Raw genomic sequence first — 8957 nt, 5'->3', positions numbered from 1 at the left:
ACACTCACAAACTAAGTTCACCAACAACTGCACTGACCATGTGACCAACTACACGCACAATCTGACTTACTGCAGCTACAATCAAACTCAGAATCAACCTGAACAACTACAACAACTACATACACTGAACTAACAGCCCTTCTAGTGCTAACATCCCCCACTTACCTGTCACACCTACCTTAGATTCTGCTCCATCGCCTGCAGATGACAATTAACAACACACCACAACTGTTTCTTTATTACAGCTCCATCAACACAATACACAACTCATACAATCATACAAACACAATACAGCAACAACATCATATTTACAAGCACAAAGTGGATACAGCAGTTCAGTACATGGCACAACATCCAGATATACAGTACAAATAACACAAGATACAAGTCACAAGATCCCAGTATTGAGTACAAACATCAGCACAGTCAATACAGAGCACAACACAGTTTACAGGCACAGCATTGATACATTGAGAACATGGCACAGCACAATGTTCAACCATCACATCAACACATAGAGCACATTGCACAATACATTTTACATGTACAACATCCATATACACAGCAAATTGTCCATCCCGGGTTACAGGCGCAGCATCAACATGTTGAGTACAGGGCACGGCGCAGTTGACAGACGCAGCATCCAAATATACAGAACATTGCATGGCACAAGGTACAATTACAGCATCAGCACATTACATACACAGCAAGGCAAAATTGAAGTCAATAACACAAACATGAATGGACTCCAATATTAAAGCCAATTTCATTAACAATAATTGACTGCAAAGCTAAAGCCAATGTGGCACATTCAAAATAACAGCACAGCGCTGAAACCAGCATAACTCAAAATGGCCGCAAATGGGCGCAAGTCAAAGAGTGGCCGCAAATGGGCACGAGTCAAAGAGTGGCCGGGAAGCAACTCAGCTCCCTCAGGCCGTAGATATTGGTTATGGGGCTGGGTTAGCCCAGATAGAAAAAAAATGGGCTAGCCCAGCCCCGTAAGCTTGGATAAATAAAGCCAACTTGGCTAAAATAATTTGATTTCAAAAATATAGCCAATTAAATTGAGTTAATTTGAGTTAATTTGAAGCCAAATTTAAAGCCAAATTTAAAGCCAAATTTAGTTGATATTAATTGAATGCAAAACTTAAGCCAATTTGGATTAGAAATTTAGATTCCAAAACAAAATCCAATTTGGTTGACAATGATTGAATAGAAAGCTGAAGCCAATCTGGGTTGAAATTAATTGACTCCAGAACAAAAGCTAATTTGGTTGACAAAAAATAATTGCACATGCTGAAATCAGCGTAAATCTTATAATGGCCGCAAATGGGCACAAGTCAAAGAGTGGCCGCAAATGGGCACGAGTCAAAGAGTGGCCGGGAAGCAACTCGGCTCCCTCAGGCCGTGGGCGTTGGTTACGGGGCTGGGATAGCCCTAATAGAAAAAAAATGGGCTACCCAGCCCCGTAAGCAAGGATAAATAAAGCCAATTTGGCTGATATTAATTGAAATCAAACCTTAAACCAATTTGGTTAAGGTTAAATAATAGCAAAGTTAAAGCCAATTAGTTTAAGATTAAATGATTGCAAAGCTAAAGCCAATTCAATGAAGGTAGATAGATTGCAAAGCTACAGCCAATTAGATTAAACTTAAATGGTTGTAAAGCTACAACCAATTTAAGTAACATTAAATGATTGCAAAACTAAAGCCAATTTGATTAACAATGACTGATTGAAAGCTAAAGCCAATTTTGTTAAAATAATTAATTAAAAAGCTATAACCAATTTGATTAAGATTATTTAACAACATATCAAAAACCAACTTAGTTGCAGTTAAATGATTACAAAACAAAACCCAATCTGGGTGAACTTAATAGATTACTAAGCTAAAACCAATTTGTTTAAGTGTGATGTCAAATCTAAAACCAATTTGGGTAAGGTTAACTGAACGCAAACCTTAAACCAAATTGGTTAACAGAACTTAACTCAAAAGCTAATTCCAATTAAATGGAGGTTAATTGACTAACATGTAGCTGATGTGCTGTTGTGATGGATCATCAGCCCCCCAAAGCTTTATTGAACGCCTGCATGGCAGCATGGAGCACTGCATCAAAGGGGAACATCCATCAGCCAGGGAATATAAGGGCCCTAAGGAAGAAAAAGAGATAGTTAGATCAATGGGCTGAAGCCAGTGGGACATGAAAATGTAAAATAGTGGGCAAGGCCCCAAAATTTGCTACAATAAACACCAAAATGGAGCTAAAAGTACAAAAGAAGAACACAGAGAATGCCAAAATGAACAGCAAGGCCCAAAAGAGCAGCACAAAACACATCAAAACAGAACATAATACAACACAAAACACTGCAGAGAACAGCAATAGGGACATAAAGGCGCAACAAATGATGCAGGAAACTGCAAAATGGAAGAAAGCACCCAAGAGAATATCAAAATATTGGGCAAGGCCCTACAAAAGGATGCAGGGAACACTGAAAAGGAGGGCAAAGCCCAAGAGAACAAGAAAAGGAATGGCAAAATGGACTGAAAGCCCAAAAGAATGATGCAATGGATGCCTAAATGGACGGCAAAGCCCAAAAGAATGATGCAATGGATGCCTAAATGGACTGCAAAGCCCAAAAGAATGATGCAATGGATGCCTAAATGGACGGCAAAGTCCAAAAGAATGATGCAATGGATGCCTAAATGGACGGCAAAGTCCAAAAGAACGACGCAAGGAACGCCAAAATGGAGGGCAAGGCCCAAGAGAATGCCTCAAAGAATGTCAAAATGGAGAGCAAGAAAAACACTGCAAGAAACAACTGAGCAACAGCAAAGACCAAACACAAAGACAACACAGTAGGACAAGCACAGACAGCCCATAGGACACCACGGAGTGCAAAAATGAAGTCAAAAACACTAACCTCGCATCTCAGTACATAACAAGTAAAAACCAATTGCTATGTGCTGCCCTTACCTGCTGGGCTGAGAGTTACCATCAGCAAAGCTAGGTCCAAGCAATGCAGGTTTCTGTTCCTCGCTGCTCTCATCAGGAGCCGCACATCTCTGTGCTCTGCTGGAACCTGTTGGACACAACATGACAATGAAGGCACTGGGATACAATTAATGTTATTAGGGATATAATTAATGCTATTATGGATATAATTAATGCTACTTTTAAGTCTAAATTTGCAGTAAGTTTAACAATTGTATCCCACACTACAATCATAATTAAAGTAACTTTCACATAAAGCACTGAGCATCACTTTTATGACTGCATTTATCATAACAGACACCTTTAGTATTGGGTAAATATTAGGTAAATATCAGTTCCATTAACAAATACAGGTTACAGTCATTATCACTACAACCCGCATTAAGCCGGGGGAGCAGATCAAGATTAACACAAACAAAACATTAACACAAATCCCAAAGACAAGCAGAACAACCACAGAAAGGCAGCCAAGGGTAAGGCAAGTGCAAAAGAAAGAAGGAAAGCCAAGGGAAACCAAAGCAAAAGCAACAGCAAACAGACCATTATAGGAAACACCAAGAACAAAGGCCAAAGGGAAAACAGCGTGGAGAGCCAAGAGAAGAACAAAGGGAACAATGAAACAGAGGGCAAGGCCCAAAAGAATGCTGCATGGAACTGCAAAATAGAGCAAGGCCATAAAGAACACTGCAGGGAACATCAAGATGGAGAACAAGGCCCAAAAGGGCACATACAACATCAAGATGTAGGGCAAGGCCTAAAAGAACGCTTCATGGAACTGCAAAACAGAGGGCGAGGCCCAAAACAGCACTGCTGAAACATCAAGATGGAGGGCAAGGGCCAAAAAAAGATCATGTAAAACATCAAGATGGATGGCAAGGCCTAAGAGAACATCACGCAGAACATCAAGATGAGGACAAGGCCCAAAAGAACACTGCAAGGAACATCAAGATAGAGGGCAAAGCTGAAGAGAAAACTGTAGCAAACACTAAGATGGGGGGCAAGGCCCAAAAGGGCACTACAAGAAACATCAAGATGGGGGGCAAGGCCGCAGAGGAAACTGCTTGGAACTCCAACACGGAATGAAAGGCTGAAGGGAATGAAGCACCAAAATGAACAACAAGGCCCATAGAATGAACAGAACAGCAAAATGAGAACAAAGGAAACACTACAGGAAATGCTGGAGAAACAGCAGAGAACAGAGGAAAAGAGAATGCAGAAGGATGAGAGCAGATATTATCATTATAATAATGGAACATTACCTTCAATTTCAGTATGGAACAGGTAAAAAGCAATTGTGTGTGCTGCCCTTACCTGCTGGGCTGAGAGTTACCATCAGCAAAGCTGGGTCTGGAGCATTTCAGGCAATGCAGGTTTCTGTTCCTCGCTGCTCTCAGCAGTAGGATAGAATCCATGCTATTAGGGATAGAATAAATACTATTAGAAATAGAAGAAATGCTATTGCTAAGGTTAAAGGTGCAGTTACTTTAAAATGATATTTTGCACTATGATTAGAATGAAGGTTACTTAAAAACAAAGGGTTAGATTTACAGATACTCTACAGAAAACTGCAATTATCACTAAATTTCCCATTAAGGCCATAAAGTTCCTGCAATTATCCCATAAAGGTCCCTTCAGGTCAACATTACCATGAATGCTGCCTCCCACCAAACCCCATAGAGCCAAAGGCAAAGGCAGCAGAACAAGCACAGAAAGCCCCAACAAAAGAAAAGCAAAGAAATCACCAACAGTAAGGCAAGGGCAACAGTAAGAGAACAGTCAAGGGAAAGTCTAAGGTAAAGAAACAGCAAGGAGAGTGGTATGAAACACCAAGAACAGAGGGAAAAGGGAAGGCAGCGTAGGAGGCCAAATGGAAACAGCAAAAGAACACCGCAGGAACAACAAAAAGGAGGGCACGGCCCAAGAGAACATGGCAGGGAACATCAAGATGGAGAACAAGGCCCAAAAGGGCATTAAAGGAACATCAAGATGTAGGGCAAGGCCTAAAAGAACGCTGCGTGGAACTGCAAAACAGAGGGCAAGGCCCAAAACAGCACTGCTGAAACATCAAGATGGAGGGCAAGGGCCAAAAAAGACCATGTAAAACATCAAGATGGAGGGCAAGGCCCAAGAGAACATCAAGATGAGGACAAGGCCCAAAAGAACACTGCAAGGAACATCAAGATGGAGGGCAAAGCTGAAGAGAAAACTGCAGCAAACACCAAGATGAATGGCAAGGCCCAAAAGGGCACTACAAGAAACATCAAGATGGGGGGCAAGGCCCAAAAGGGCACTACAAGAAACACCAAGATGGGGGGCAAGGCCCAAAAGGGCACTACAAGAAACATCAAGATGGGGGGCAAGGCCCAATAGAACATTGCAAAGATGATCAAGATGGAGGGCAAAACAGCAGAGGAAACTGCTTGGAACTCCAACATGGAATGAAAGGCTGAAGGGAATGAAGCACCAAAATGAACAACAAGGCCCATAGAATGAACAGAACATAAAGTGAGAACAAAGGAAACACTGCAGGAAATGCTGGAGAAACAGCAGAGAACAGAGGAAAAGAGAATGCAGAAGGATGAGAGCAGATATCATTATAATAATGGAACGTTACCTTCAATTTCAGTATGGAACAGGTAAAAAGCAATTGGTGTGTGCTGCCCTTACCTGCTGGGCTGAGAGTTACCATCACAAAGCTGGGTCCAGGCAATGCAGGTTTCTGTTCCTCGCTGCTCTCATCAGGAGCCGCACATCTCTGTGCTCTGCTGGAACCTGTAGGACACAACACGGCAATGAAGGCACTGCCCACATCTGCAGGGCAGCTCATAGACACAGCACTCACCTTGGGTTTGGTAGGGAGGGATGTTGGAACCAACAGGGCCCCATGAGACCCCATTGGAACAAACAGGGCCCCACATAAGACCCCATTGGACCTTATAAGGTCAACAACCCAGTGCAAGACCAACCAAGGTCCTGAAATCAAACAGTCTATGGTTCCAGATGAGACGCATCGCAGACTGAGAAGTGGTGACAATGGGGTGCAGTCCGGTGAGCAGAAACACGGCCAACATGGCGCTCCTTTGTAGGAAGGTAGAAGGGATGAGCCCAGGAACGGCTGACCCTTCGGTCCCACTGCTGTGCTGGGAATGACCACAAAGCAGATCCTCATAGAAGGACCCAGGGCTCATGGAAGGCAGGAGGTGATGATGGAGATCCTCATAGAAGGACCCAGGGCTCATGGAAAGCAGGAGGTGATGATGGAGAATCAACACGGCCTCACCAAGGGCAAATCCTCATTGACTGACCTCATAGACTTCTATGATGGCACTGATACATCAGTAGACGAAGGAAGAGCTGCTGATATAATCTACTTAGACTTCAACAAGGCCTCTGATGCAGGACCCCACAGTGTCCTCATGTCCAAGTGATGAAGACACCAAGCGGATGGGAAGATGATGAGATGGATGAAGAACTGGCTGTAGAACCGAGTCCAGATAGCAGCAGCCAATGGCTCCAAATCCAGATGGAGATAATGATGAACAACATCCCATAGCATCCAACATTGGGGCTGATATTCTGCAATATATGAGCATAGAATCAAATGACGATCAGCAGTGAAGACCATCATGACCATCCCCTTTCAACCCCCTGCTATGGGGACAGTAACCAACCACCACACCAAGGTCCCACAGCCTCAAACACCTCTAGGGACGGAGCATCCCCAAGGGACCCGTTCCATCCTCCTCCTTTCAACCCCAAATATAAAGAAGGGATCACTCACCCTATTCTGAGGGTTGAGCCCTCCATCCAAAGGAAGCAGGCTCCAGAATTCGGCTCCTTCTCATACACATCCATAAGTGCTGTTAGAAGCAACCAAAAGGAGAAGACATCAGAACAGTAAAGAAGAAGAAATTCCTTACCCCATAGCAAAGCCAAACACTCACCTTATACCCCAGAGGAAAGGATCTCCAAGCAGAGCCACATCCTACATGGTATCCAGACCTTGAAAGCAGCAGGAAGGAGAAGACACTGCCCCCAATGCTCCCATAGGAGCACTGAGCAGGAACTGATGCTGCCCCCTGCCCTTCCCAGCCCTTAAATATGAATCAAGGAGGGGAGGAGCCAGGCTCCAACCAATCACAATTCACCCCTCAACGGCCCCCACCTGTGCCCATGGGGTGGGCCCCTCCCCTCAGCAGGTGCCTAATCAGGATGTTACATAACAGCACCAATCAAGAACAAAGAGAAAAACAAAACAGTAACAGGTTAATAATTATATTTATTTGTTCTTAAAGGGGAGGGTTATGGATAGAGGAGAAACGACAGCACAGTATATGGACACGGGGGTGCAGATCTCAGGGTCGCAATGGGGTGACACTGTGGGCACCGCTCTGGGGTAGATGCTGGGGGGACATTGGAACGATGGGGGGTGATGGGGGCAATTATATCATTATATAATCAGGGTGATATAATAGAAATACTTAGTCATGGTTGGAAGCCATGATGGGGCGGAGTCACAGCAGTACAGCCCAAGTGCAGGCAATGCACCTGATTGGCTGCAGGGCTGGCTCCGCCCCCTCCTGGTGGAAGAAAACCAAGAAAAGCAGGGTTAGAACAGAAGAAAACCAAGAAAAGACGGGTTAAAGCAGAAAAAACCAAGTAAAGACGGGTATAGTGAAAGAAAACCAAGAAAAACAATATATAGCAGAATAAAACCTAGAAAAGACGGGTTAGAGTGCATGAAAACCAAGTAAAGCAGGGTTAGAGCAGAAGACATCCAAGAAAAAGCTTGTTAGAGCAGAAGAAAACCAAGAAAAGCATAATTAGAGCAGAAGAAAACCAAGAAAAGCAGGTTTTGAGCTGAAGAAAACCATGAAAAGTGAGGTTAGAATGGAAGAAAAATAAGATGTGATAAGGAGTGATAATTGGGGTCAGACATTAACAGTAACTGCTGAGAGGATCTGCTCCTTATGGGGTGATGGCGTGATATTGGCATCAGGCATAACAGTAACTGCTGGGAGGATCTGCTTTTTATGGGGTGATACTGGGGGTCGGGCAGTAACAGTAACTGCTGGGAGGATCTGCTCCCTGTTTATGGGATGCTGGGGAGTGATACTGGGGGGTAACATCAAGGGGTGACACTGCTGTGAGCAGTGAAGGTGTTGGTTGATGTTGGGATGATGCTGGGAAGGGATGTTGGGGTGATGTTGGGGTATCAGTGGGGGTGACATCAGGGAGTAGTGTTGAAGGAAGGCAGTGGGGTGACGTGGTGGGGAGGTGATTGGTGTGACAGCAGTGGATGGTGGGGGACAATGGTGATGAATGGTGGAGAGGTTACAGTGGGGGGGGGACAGTGGGGGGACAATGGTGGGGTAATGGGGTGATGGTGATAATGGGACGATGGTGATAATGGGGGTGATGATGACAATGGGGTTGATGAGGTTGATCGGGGTAATGGTGGGGGGGCTGTGATGTGGGTGGTGTGAGGGGAATGATGGTGGTGACGGTGGAGGCCACACACAGCCACATAGAGACACATAGCGCCCCATAGAAGCCCTACAGAGCCCCACAGAAGCACCATAGAAGCCCTACAGTGCCTCATAAAGCCCCATAGAAGTCCTACAGAGCCCCATAGAAGCCCCATAGAGCCCCACAGTGCCCCATAAAGCCCCATAGTGTCCCGGCACTTGGCGGGCGCCATTTTCATAGTGAGGTATAGCGTCACTTCCGGCAAGGTGGATTGTGGGATATTAACGAGGCATAACGAGGCATCTGGAGATCGCCATTTTGATCATGCGCAGTAGGGTCGCTTCCGGTATGGTGCATTGTGGGATATAACGTGGCATAACGAGGCATCTGGCGGTCGCCATTTTGAACATGCGCATTAGCATCGCTTCCGGCAAGGTGGATTGTGGGATATAACGAGGCATAACGAGGCATCTGGAGATCGCCATTTTGATCAT

At 44.7% G+C, this 8957-nt stretch overlaps 1 long non-coding RNA gene across 2 annotated transcripts; it reads right to left on the bottom strand.

The window, feature by feature from the left end:
• Positions 1–1120: 1120 nt before the first annotated feature.
• LOC146757355 (uncharacterized) lies at positions 1121–7110 on the bottom strand. 2 transcript variants are annotated; one of them, XR_014936691.1, is made up of 5 exons: positions 6776–7110; positions 5662–6570; positions 4306–4407; positions 2977–3082; positions 1121–2152 (listed from the first exon to the last, which is right to left on the bottom strand). It is a non-coding gene; the product is annotated as an uncharacterized LOC146757355 (long non-coding RNA). The 2 variants fall into 2 exon arrangements; XR_014936690.1 differs by having other exon boundaries at positions 5662–7110.
• Between the last annotated feature and the right edge of the window lie 1847 nt (positions 7111–8957).

This window comes from Coturnix japonica, chromosome 23 (genome assembly GCF_054131305.1).
Source record: "Coturnix japonica strain WE chromosome 23, WE-NBRP24, whole genome shotgun sequence".
In the NCBI taxonomy this organism is placed as follows: Eukaryota; Metazoa; Chordata; class Aves; order Galliformes; family Phasianidae; genus Coturnix; species Coturnix japonica.
The sequence above is the reverse complement of the archived record's forward strand: the minus strand, read 5'-3'. Positions and strand labels throughout refer to the sequence as shown.